Source organism: Oncorhynchus keta, unplaced genomic scaffold, assembly GCF_023373465.1.
Source record: "Oncorhynchus keta strain PuntledgeMale-10-30-2019 unplaced genomic scaffold, Oket_V2 Un_contig_16230_pilon_pilon, whole genome shotgun sequence".
Taxonomy (NCBI): Eukaryota; Metazoa; Chordata; class Actinopteri; order Salmoniformes; family Salmonidae; genus Oncorhynchus; species Oncorhynchus keta.
This window is the reverse complement of record NW_026279781.1, coordinates 12,501-24,315: the sequence shown is the minus strand read 5'-3', so window position 1 is coordinate 24,315 and position 11,815 is coordinate 12,501. Positions and strand designations below refer to the sequence as shown.

General features: G+C 45.3%; 2 long non-coding RNA genes across 2 annotated transcripts; one reads left to right on the top strand and one right to left on the bottom strand.

The window, feature by feature from the left end:
- Positions 1-9,628: 9,628 nt before the first annotated feature.
- LOC127919285 (uncharacterized) lies at positions 9,629-10,252 on the bottom strand. Its single transcript, XR_008102430.1, has 3 exons — positions 10,141-10,252; positions 9,983-10,030; positions 9,629-9,761 (listed from the first exon to the last, which is right to left on the bottom strand). It is a non-coding gene; the product is annotated as an uncharacterized LOC127919285 (long non-coding RNA).
- A 253-nt stretch (positions 10,253-10,505) lies between these two features.
- On the top strand, positions 10,506-11,431 carry LOC127919284 (uncharacterized). The gene is made up of 3 exons (XR_008102429.1): positions 10,506-10,616; positions 10,973-11,089; positions 11,246-11,431. It is a non-coding gene; the product is annotated as an uncharacterized LOC127919284 (long non-coding RNA).
- The last annotated feature ends 384 nt before the right edge of the window (positions 11,432-11,815 follow it).

The window sequence follows — 11,815 nt, the reverse complement described above, 5'->3', positions numbered from 1 at the left end:
TAGTCTATAGGACTCTGTGTTATGGGCCACTACAGAGCTATAGTATATATGACTCTGTGTTATGGGCCACTACAGAGCTATAGTCTATATGACTCTGTGTTATGGGCCACTACAGAGCTATAGTCTATATGACTCTGTGTTATGGGCCACTACAGAGCTATAGTCTATATGACTCTGTGTTATGGGACACTACAGAGCTATAGTCTATATGACTCTGTGTTATGGGCCACTACAGAGCTATAGTCTATATGACTCTGTGTTATGGGCCACTACAGAGCTATAGTCTATATGACTCTGTGTTATGGGCCACTACAGAGCTATAGTCTATATGACTCTGTGTTATGGGCCACTACAGAGCTATAGTCTATATGACACTGTGTTATGGGCCACTACAGAGCTATAGTCTATATGACACTGTGTTATGGGCCACTACAGAGCTATAGTCTATATGACTCTGTTATGGGCCACTACAGAGCTATAGTCTATATGACACTGTGTTATGGGCCACTACAGAGCTATAGTCTATATGACTCTGTTATGGGCCACTACAGAGCTATAGTCTATATGACTCTGTGTTATGGGCCACTACAAAGCTATAGACTATATGACTCTGTGTTATGGGCCACTACAGAGCTATAGTATATATGACTCTGTGTTATGGGACACTACAGAGCTATAGTCTATAGGACTCTGTGTTATGGGCCACTACAGAGCTATAGTATATATGACTCTGTGTTATGGGACACTACAGAGCTATAGTCTATATGACTCTGTGTTATGGGCCACTACAGAGCTATAGTCTATATGACTCTGTGTTATGGGACACTACAGAGCTATAGTCTATATGACTCTGTGTTATGGGACACTACAGAGCTATAGTCTATATGACTCTGTGTTATGGGCCACTACAGAGCTATAGACTATATGACTCTGTGTTATGGGCCACTACAGAGCTATAGTCTATATGACTCTGTGTTATGGGCCACAGAGCTATAGTCTATATGACTCTGTGTTATGGGCCACTACAGAGCTATAGTCTATATGACACTGTGTTATGGGCCACTACAGAGCTATAGTCTATATGACACTGTGTTATGGGCCACTACAGAGCTATAGTCTATATGACTCTGTTATGGGCCACTACAGAGCTATAGTCTATATGACACTGTGTTATGGGCCACTACAGAGCTATAGTCTATATGACTCTGTTATGGGCCACTACAGAGCTATAGTCTATATGACTCTGTTATGGGCCACTACAAAGCTATAGACTATATGACTCTGTGTTATGGGCCACTACAGAGCTATAGTATATATGACTCTGTGTTATGGGACACTACAGAGCTATAGTCTATAGGACTCTGTGTTATGGGCCACTACAGAGCTATAGTCTATATGACTCTGTGTTATGGGACACTACAGAGCTATAGTCTATATGACTCTGTGTTATGGGCCACTACAGAGCTATAGTCTATATGACTCTGTGTTATGGGACACTACAGAGCTATAGTCTATATGACTCTGTGTTATGGGACACTACAGAGCTATAGTCTATATGACTCTGTGTTATGGGCCACTACAGAGCTATAGACTATATAACTCTGTGTTATGGGCCACTACAGAGCTATAGACTATATGACTCTGTTATGGGCCACTACCGAGCTATAGACTATATGACTCTGTGTTATGGGCCGCTACAGAGCTATAGTCTATATGACTCTGTGTTATGGGCCACTACAGAGCTATAGTCTATATGACTCTGTTATGGGCCACTACAGAGCTATAGTCTATATGACTCTGTGTTATGGGCCACTACAAAGCTATAGTCTATATGACTCTGTGTTATGGGCCACTACAGAGCTATAGTCTATATGACTCTGTGTTATGGGACACTACAGAGCTATAGTCTATATGACACTGTGTTATGGGCCACTACAGAGCTATAGTCTATATGACTCTGTGTTATGGGCCACTACAGAGCTATAGTCTATATGACTCTGTTATGGGCCACTACAGAGCTATAATCTATATGACTCTGTGTTCTGGGACACTCAGGTCAACTCTAAACCTCCCTGCCCCCAGGTTCCTGCTGAGCCCGTCATCCTGTCTGGATGAGCAGCTCCTCCAGTTTAAGTTCCTGGGCATCCTGATGGGGGTGGCTATCCGGACCAAGAAGCCCCTGGACCTGCACCTTGCCCCCATGGTGTGGAAGCAGCTGTGTTGTATTCCTCTGGTCCTGGAGGATCTAGAGGAGGTGGACCTGCTCTACGTTCAGACACTCAACAGCATTCTTCACATTGAAGACAGCGGCATCACTGAGGATCATTTCCATGAGGTGATTTATTTATTCTGTCTTTTTGTTTTCTCTCCTCAGCTTAAGGTCACGAGCTACGATATTGGGATGAGGGGGATGAGGAGGAGGATGAGGAGGAGGAGGAGGAGGAGGATGATGAGGGGGATGAGAAGTATGAGGGGGATGAGGAGGAGGAGGAGGGGATGAGGGGGAGTATGAGGGGGATGAGGAGGAGGGGGATGAGAAGTATGAGGGGGATGAGGAGGAGGAGGAGGATGATGAGGAGGAGTATGAGGGGGATGAGGAGTAGGAGTATGAGGGGGATGAGGATGATGTGGGGGTGAGGATGATGAGGGGGTGAGGATGAGGGGAGTGAGGAGGAGGGGGGATGAGGAGTAGGAGTATGAGGGGGATGAGGATGATGTGCGGGATGAGGATGATGAGGGGGGTGAGGATGAGGGGGATGAGGAGGAGAGGGAAAGAGAGAAAGAGACGTTTGGAGGGGAGTGATGGTTAACATCCATTCAGTTTGGATTCAATACTGGAACTGACATGGGATGGGGAGATTTGACTTGGAAACTAGCCTAGGAAATGGAGCTGTGCTTCCTGTTTGACTTGGAAACTAGCCTAGGAAATGGAGGTGTGTTTCCTGTTCGACTTGGAAACTAGCCTAGGAAATGGAGCTGTGCTTCCTATTTGACTTGGAAACTAGCCTAGGAAATGGAGCTGTTTCCTGTTTGACTTGGAAACTAGCCTAGGAAATGGAGCTGTTTCCTGTTTGACTTGGAAACTAGCCTAGGAAATGGAGCTGTTTCCTGTTTGACTTGGAAACTAGCCTAGGAAATGGAGCTGTTTCCTGTTTGACTTGGAAACTAGCCTAGGAAATGGAGCTGTTTCCTGTTTGACTTGGAAACTAGCCTAGGAAATGGAGCTGTGTTTCCTGTTCAACTTGGAAACTAGCCTAGGAAATGGAGCTGTGTTTCCTGTTTGACATGGAAACTAGCCTAGGAAATGGAGCTGTGTTTCCTGTTTGACTTGGAAACTAGCCTAGGAAATGGAGCTGTGTTTCCTGTTTGACTTGGAAACTAGCCTAGGAAATGGAGCTGTGTTTCCTGTTTGACTTGGAAACTAGCCTAGGAAATGGAGCTGTGTTTCCTGTTCAACTTGGAAACTAGCCTAGGAAATGGAGCTGTGTTTCCTGTTTGACATGGAAACTAGCCTAGGAAATGGAGCTGTGCTTCCTGTTTGACTTGGAAACTAGCCTAGGAAATGGAGCTGTGTTTCCTGTTTGACTTGGAAACTAGCCTAGGAAATAGAGCTGTGCTTCCTGTTTGACATGGAAACTAGCCTAGGAAATGGAGCTGTGCTTCCTGTTTGACTTGGAAACTAGCCTAGGAAATGGAGCTGTGCTTCCTGTTTGACATGGAAACTAGCCTAGGAAATGGAGCTGTGCTTCCTGTTTGACTTGGAAACTAGCCTAGGAAATGGAGCTGTGTTTCCTGTTTGACTTGGAAACTAGCCTAGGAAATAGAGCTGTGCTTCCTGTTTGACATGGAAACTAGCCTAGGAAATGGAGCTGTGTTTCCTGTTCGGCTTGGAAACTAGCCTAGGAAATAGAGCTGTGCTTCCTGTTCGACTTGGAAACTAGCCGAGGAAATAGAGCTGTGCTTCCTGTTTGACATGGAAACTAGCCTAGGAAATGGAGCTGTGTTTCCTGTTTGACTTGAAAACTAGCCTAGGAAATGGAGCTGTGTTTCCTGTTTGACTTGGAAACTAGCCTAGGAAATGGAGCTGTTTCCTGTTTGACTTGGTGTTAATAGGGTATGGTGATAATATGGTATGGTGATAATAGGGTATGGTGATGTCTCTCAGTATGGTGATAATATGGTATGGTGATAATATGGTATGGTGATGTCTCTCAGTATGGTGATAATATGGTATAGTGATAATATGGTATGGTGATAATATGGTATGGTGATGTCTCTCAGTATGGTGATAATATGGTATAGTGATAATATGGTATGGTGATAATATGGTATAGTGATAATATGGTATGGTGATAATATGGTATGGTGATGTCTCTCAGTATGGTGATAATATGGTATGGTGATAATATGGTATGGTGAGGTCTCTCAGTATGGTGATAATATGGTATGGTGATAATATGGTATGGTGATAATATGGTATGGTGATGTCTCTCAGTATGGTGATAATATGGTATGGTGATAATATGGTATGGTGAGGTCTCTCAGTATGGTGATAATATGGTATGGTGATAATATGGTATGGTGAGGTCTCTCAGTATGGTGATAATATGGTATGGTGATAATATGGTATGGTGATAATATGGTATGGTGATAATATGGTATGGTGAGGTCCCTCAGTATGGTGATAATATGGTATGGTGAGGTCCCTCAGTATGGTGATAATATGGTATGGTGAGGTCTCTCAGTATGGTGATAATATGGTATGGTGATGTCTCTCAGTATGGTGATAATATGGTATGGTGATAATATGGTATGGTGAGGTCCCTCAGTATGGTGATAATATGGTATGGTGATAATATGGTATGGTGAGGTCTCTCAGTATGGTGATAATATGGTATGGTGATAATATGGTATGGTGATGTCTCTCAGTATGGTGATAATATGGTATGGTGAGGTCCCTCAGTATGGTGATAATATGGTATGGTGATAATATGGTATGGTGAGGTCTCTCAGTATGGTGATAATATGGTATGGTGAGGTCCCTCAGTATGGTGATAATATGGTATGGTGAGGTCTCTCAGTATGGTGATAATATGGTATGGTGATAATATGGTATGGTGATAATATGGTGTGGTGATAATATGGTATGGTGATAATATGGTATGGTGAGGTCTCTCAGTATGGTGATAATATGGTATGGTGATAATATGGTATGGTGAGGTCTCTCAGTATGGTGATAATATGGTATGGTGAGGTCCCTCAGTATGGTGATAATATGGTATGGTGATAATATGGTATGGTGAGGTCCCTCAGTATGGTGATAATATGGTATGGTGAGGTCTCTCAGTATGGTGATAATATGGTATGGTGATAATATGGTGTGGTGATAATATGGTATGGTGATAATATGGTATGGTGATAATATGGTATGGTGATAATATGGTATGGTGAGGTCCCTCAGTATGGTGATAATATGGTATGGTGAGGTCTCTCAGTATGGTGATAATATGGTATGGTGAGGTCTCTCAGTATGGTGATAATATGGTGTGGTGATAATATGGTATGGTGATAATATGGTATGGTGATAATATGGTATGGTGATAATATGGTATGGTGATAATATGGTATGGTGATAATATGGTATGGTGATAATATGGTATGGTGATAATATGGTATGGTGATAATATGGTGTGGTGATAATATGGTATGGTGATAATATGGTATGGTGAGGTCTCTCAGTATGGTGATAATATGGTATGGTGATAATATGGCATGGTGATAATATGGTATGGTGATAATATGTTGTGGTGATAATATGGTGTGGTGATAATATGGTATGGTGAGGTCTCTCAGTATGGTGATAATATGGTATGGTGATAATATGGTATGGTGAGGTCTCTCAGTATGGTGATAATATGGTATGGTGATAATATGGTGTGGTGATAATATGGTATGGTGATAATATGGTATGGTGATAATATGGTATGGTGAGGTCTCTCAGTATGGTGATAATATGGTATGGTGATAATATGGTATGGTGAGGTCTCTCAGTATGGTGATAATATGGTATGGTGATAATATGGTATGGTGAGGTCTCTCAGTATGGTGATAATATGGTGTGGTGTTAATATGGTGTGGTGATAATATGGTATGGTGATAATATGGTATGGTGAGGTCTCTCAGTATGGTGATAATATGGTATGGTGATAATATGGTATGGTGAGGTCTCTCAGTATGGTGATAATATGGTATGGTGATAATATGGTATGGTGATGTCTCTCAGTATGGTGATAATATGGTATGGTGAGGTCCCTCAGTATGGTGATAATATGGTATGGTGATAATATGGTATGGTGAGGTCTCTCAGTATGGTGATAATATGGTATGGTGAGGTCTCTCAGTATGGTGATAATATGGTATGGTGAGGTCTCTCAGTATGGTGATAATATGGTATGGTGATAATATGGTGTGGTGATAATATGGTATGGTGATAATATGGTATGGTGATAATATGGTGTGGTGATAATATGGTATGGTGATAATATGGTATGGTGATAATATGGTATGGTGATAATATGGTATGGTGATAATATGGTATGGTGATAATATGGTATGGTGATAATATGGTATGGTGATAATATGGTATGGTGATAATATGGTATGGTGAGGTCTCTCAGTATGGTGATAATATGGTGTGGTGATAATATGGTATGGTGATAATATGGTATGGTGAGGTCCCTCAGTATGGTGATAATATGGTGTGGTGATAATATGGTATGGTGAGGTCTCTCAGTATGGTGATAATATGGTATGGTGAGGTCCCTCAGTATGGTGATAATATGGTATGGTGAGGTCTCTCAGTATGGTGATAACATGGTATGGTGATAATATGGTATGGTGAGGTCCCTCAGTATGGTGATAATATGGTGTGGTGATAATATGGTATGGTGAGGTCTCTCAGTATGGTGATAATATTGTATGGTGATAATACACCATGGCCCCAACACACACACACACACACACACACATAACCACTGCACTGTGACTCTACTGGACCGGGCTCCCTCTCTCTCTCAAACACACACAAACAAACACACACAGAAACAAACACACACAGAAACAAACACACACACACACACACACACACACACACACACACACACACTGGAATGCAAGGGTCCTGTTGATGCAGCACATCCTGTCTAGGGATTGGCCAGTTGGCCTGCATCCCAGGAAGGACCACAGCCAGGATAGATAGAGAGTCCAGAGAGGGAGAGGAAGGGAGAGAGGGAGGGAGAGAGAGAGACATGGCCTCCCTGTCTTGTAAAGGAAGGACCACAGCCAGGATAGATAGAGAGTCCAGAGGGAGGGAGAGAGGGGGGAAGAGAGAGAGACATGGCCTCCCTGTCTTGTAAAGGAAGGACCACAGCCAGGATAGATAGAGAGTCCAGAGAGGGAGAGGAAGGGAGAGAGGGGGGAAGAGGGAGGGAGAGAGAGACATGGCCTCCCTGTCTTGTGAAGGAAGGACCACAGCCAGGATAGATAGAGAGGGAGTCTCCTAGCCAAGAGAGGTGGAGGAGAGGTGGGAGAGAGAGAAATGGCCTCAGGCCCACAGTCTCCTAGCCAAGAGAGGGAAAGATGGAGGAAGGAGCGGGAGGAGAGAGAGAGAGAGGTGGAGGAGAGGTGGGAGAGAGAGAAATGGAATAAAGAGAAAGGGACTGTATCTCCTGATCTGACAGGATTCTGAATCAACTCTCTACAAATGGAATTGACCCCCAACTTGAATTCAGATGAAGTGATGTTTTACTGTTGTGTTCCTCCCTCTAGATGATTCCTCTGGATTCGTTCGTGGGTCAGAGTGCGGACGGTAAGATGGTTCCTATTATCCCCGGGGGAAACAGCATCCCTCTGACCTTCTCCAACAGGAAGGAGTATGTAGCCCGGGCCATCGAGTACCGCCTGCACGAGATAGACAGACAGGTACGACACACACACACACACACACACACACACACACACACACACACACACACACACACACACACACACACACACACACACACACACACACAGGAGTACCGCCTGCACGAGATAGACAGAGCAGCTACACACACACACACACACACACACACACACACACACACACACACACAGGAGTACCGCCTGCACGAGATAGACAGACAGGTACCACACACACACACACACACACACACACACACACACACACACACACACACACGGTGTACCGCCTGCACGAGATAGACAGACAGCTACGACACACACACACACACACACACACACACACACACACACACACACACACACACACACACACACACACACACACACAGGAGTACCGCCTGCACGAGATAGACAGACAGCTACGACACACACACACACACACACACACACAGGAGTACCGCCTGCACCAGATAGACAGACAGGTACGACACACACACCACACACACACAGACACACACACACACACACACACACACACACACACACACACACACACACACACACACAACACACACAGGAGTACTGCCTGCACAAGATAGACAGGCAGCTACGACACACACACACACACACACACACACAGACACACACACACACACACAACACACAGGAGTACTGCCTGCTCCAGATAGACAGACGGGTATGACACAGACAACACCATCGAGTACCGCCTGCACCAGATAGACAGACGGGTACGACACAGACAACACCATCGAGTACCGCCTGCACCAGATAGACAGACGGGTACGACACAGACAACACCATCGAGTACCGCCTGCACCAGATAGACAGACGGGTGAGTACCGCCTGCACCAGATAGACAGACGGGTACGACACAGACAACACCATCGAGTACCGCCTGCACCAGATAGACAGACGGGTACGACACAGCAACACCATCGAGTACCGCCTGCACCAGATAGACAGACGGGTACGACACAGACAACACCATCGAGTACCGCCTGCACCAGATAGACAGACGGGGTTCCGACAGGCAGCACACAGGACAGCGGCAGACAACTATCGCCTCATGTTTTGTTAATTTGCAGTGGATTCTACATGTCTGCACCAGACTAACAGTGGCCACCTGTGCTTTCAGACCTTCCTCTTCGGTGACAACACCATCCACCTGCTGCCGACCTGCCTCTTCAGTGATAGACAGACCGGGCCACGACCTTCCTCTTCAGTGACAACACCACACGGCCACCTGCGAGACCTTCCGCCTGACTAAGATACACCGTGGCCACCTGCTGCTTTCAGACCTTCCTCTTCAGTGACTAACACACCGACCTAGACAGACCATCCTCTTCGGGGTGACTCCGAGAGGCCACCTGCTGCTTTCAGACCTTCTGACAGCGGCTGCTGCTTTTTAGACCTTCCTCTTCGGTGACTCATGTTTTGTTAATTTGACTAACACACCGTGGACCTGCTACCATCCTCTTTCGGTGTCTGCCACCTGCTGCTTTCAGACCTTCCTCATTACCTGCTGCTTTCAGACCACCAGCCTTCCTCTTCGGTGGGCTGCTTTCAGACCTTCCTCTTCGTGACTAACACACCGTGGCCACCTGCTGCTTTCCTCTTCGACCTTCCTTTCAGACCTTCCTCTTCGGTGACTAACACACCGTGGCCACCTGCTGCTTTCAGACCTTCCTCTTCGGTGACTAACACACCGTGGCCACCTGCTGCTTTCAGACCTTCCTCTTCGGTGACTAACACACCGTGGCCACCTGCTGCTTTCAGACCTCCTCTTCGGTGACTAACACACCGTGGCCACCTGCTGCTTTCAGACCTTCCTCTTCGGTGACTGCCACCTGCTGCTTTCAGACCTTCCTCTTCGGTGACTAACACACCGTGGCCACCTGCTGCTTTCAGACCTTCCTCTTCAGTGACTAACACACCGTGGCCACCTGCTGAGACCTTCCTCTTCGGTGACTAACACCGTGGCCACCTGCTGCTTTCAGACCTTCCTCTTCGGTGACTAACACACCGTGGCCACCTGCTGCTTTCAGACCTTCCTCTTCTAACACACCGGTGAGACCTTCCTCTTCGGTGACTAACACACCTGCTGCTTTCAGACCTTCCTCTTCGTGACTAACACACCGCCACCTGCTGCTTTCAGACCTTCGTCTTCGTGGTGTCTTCTCTACGAGACATTATCGAGCTCTCTGCACTACACTTAGGCTATGGCCCCGAGGCTTTTCGTTTCAGAGAAACTCAGCAGACCTCTCCTCCACTCTGAAACCTGAAACTTGAGATGTATATATTGAATTCTTTGATTAAGACAAGAGGCACTGCACTCTTTTATAATAGAAACTCAATTCTGAATTGGTTTTAAGATGAAGAATCATGCCTGGAATTTTTATAAGTAATCTTAACACCCAGCTTGGTTGTCATGGGAACAACTATATTTGTAATCGTAGAAACGTCATGGTTCAGTATATAACTATAACTAGACTGTATTTATAAGTGTTAGACTCTAAGGTTTGAGAGTACAGTACATGTCTCTGTTAGACTCTAAGGTGTTTAGAGTACAGTACATGTCTCTGTTAGACTCTAAGGTGTTTAGAGTACAGTACATGTCTCTGTTAGACTCTAAGGTGTTGAGAGTACAGTACATGTCTCTGTTAGACTCTAAGGTGTTTAGAGTACAGTACATGTCTCTGTTAGACTCTAATGGGTTTGAGAGTACAGTACATGTCTCTGTTAGACTCTAAGGCGTTTAGAGTACAGTACATGTCTCTGTTAGACTCTAAGGTGTTTAGAGTACAGTACATGTCTCTGTTAGACTCTAATGGGTTTGAGAGTACAGTACATGTCTCTGTTAGACTCTAATGGGTTTGAGAGTACAGTACATGTCTCTGTTAGACTCTAATGGGTTTGAGAGTACAGTACATGTCTCTGTTAGACTCTAATGGGTTTGAGAGTACAGTACATGTCTCTGTTAGACTCTAAGGTGTTTAGAGTACAGTACATGTCTCTGTTAGACTCTAAGGTGTTTAGAGTACAGTACATGTCTCTGTTAGACTCTAAGGTGTTTAGAGTACAGTACATGTCTCTGTTAGACTCTAAGGTGTTTAGAGTACAGTACATGCCTCTGTTAGACTCTAAGGTGTTTAGAGTACAGTACATGTCTCTGTTAGACTCTAAGGTGTTTAGAGTACAGTACATGTCTCTGTTAGACTCTAATGTGTTTAGAGTACAGTACATGTCTCTGTTAGACTCTAAGGTGTTTAGAGTACAGTACATGTCTCTGTTAGACTCTAAGGTGTTTAGAGTACAGTACATGTCTCTGTTAGACTCTAAGGTGTTTAGAGTACAGTACATGTCTCTGTTAGACTCTAAGGTGTTTAGAGTACAGTACATGTCTCTGTTAGACTCTAAGGTGTTTAGAGTACAGTACATGTCTCTGTTAGTTATGTGTTTAACTCTCAACTGGAACCACTTGTTTCATATCTCCCTCCCCCCGTCTCTCTCCCCCCTCTCTCTCTCCCCCCTCTCTCTCCCCTTGTCTTTCTCCTTCCCCTGTCCCTCTCTCTCTCTCTCCCTCCCTCCCTATCCCTCTCTCTCTCCCTCTATCTCCCCTTATCCCTCTCTCCCATCCCTCTCCCCTCCCCCCCTCTCTCTCCCCTCTCTCTCCCCTGTCTTTCTCCTTCCTCTATCCCTCTCTCTCTCCCCTCTCTCTCTCCCTATCCCTCCCTCTATCCCTCTCTCTCCCCCAGGTCCCTGGCTCACCCATCCCTCTGATCCCCCCTCTCTCGCTCCCCCTCCCTCTCTCTCCCCCAACTCCCCCTGGCTG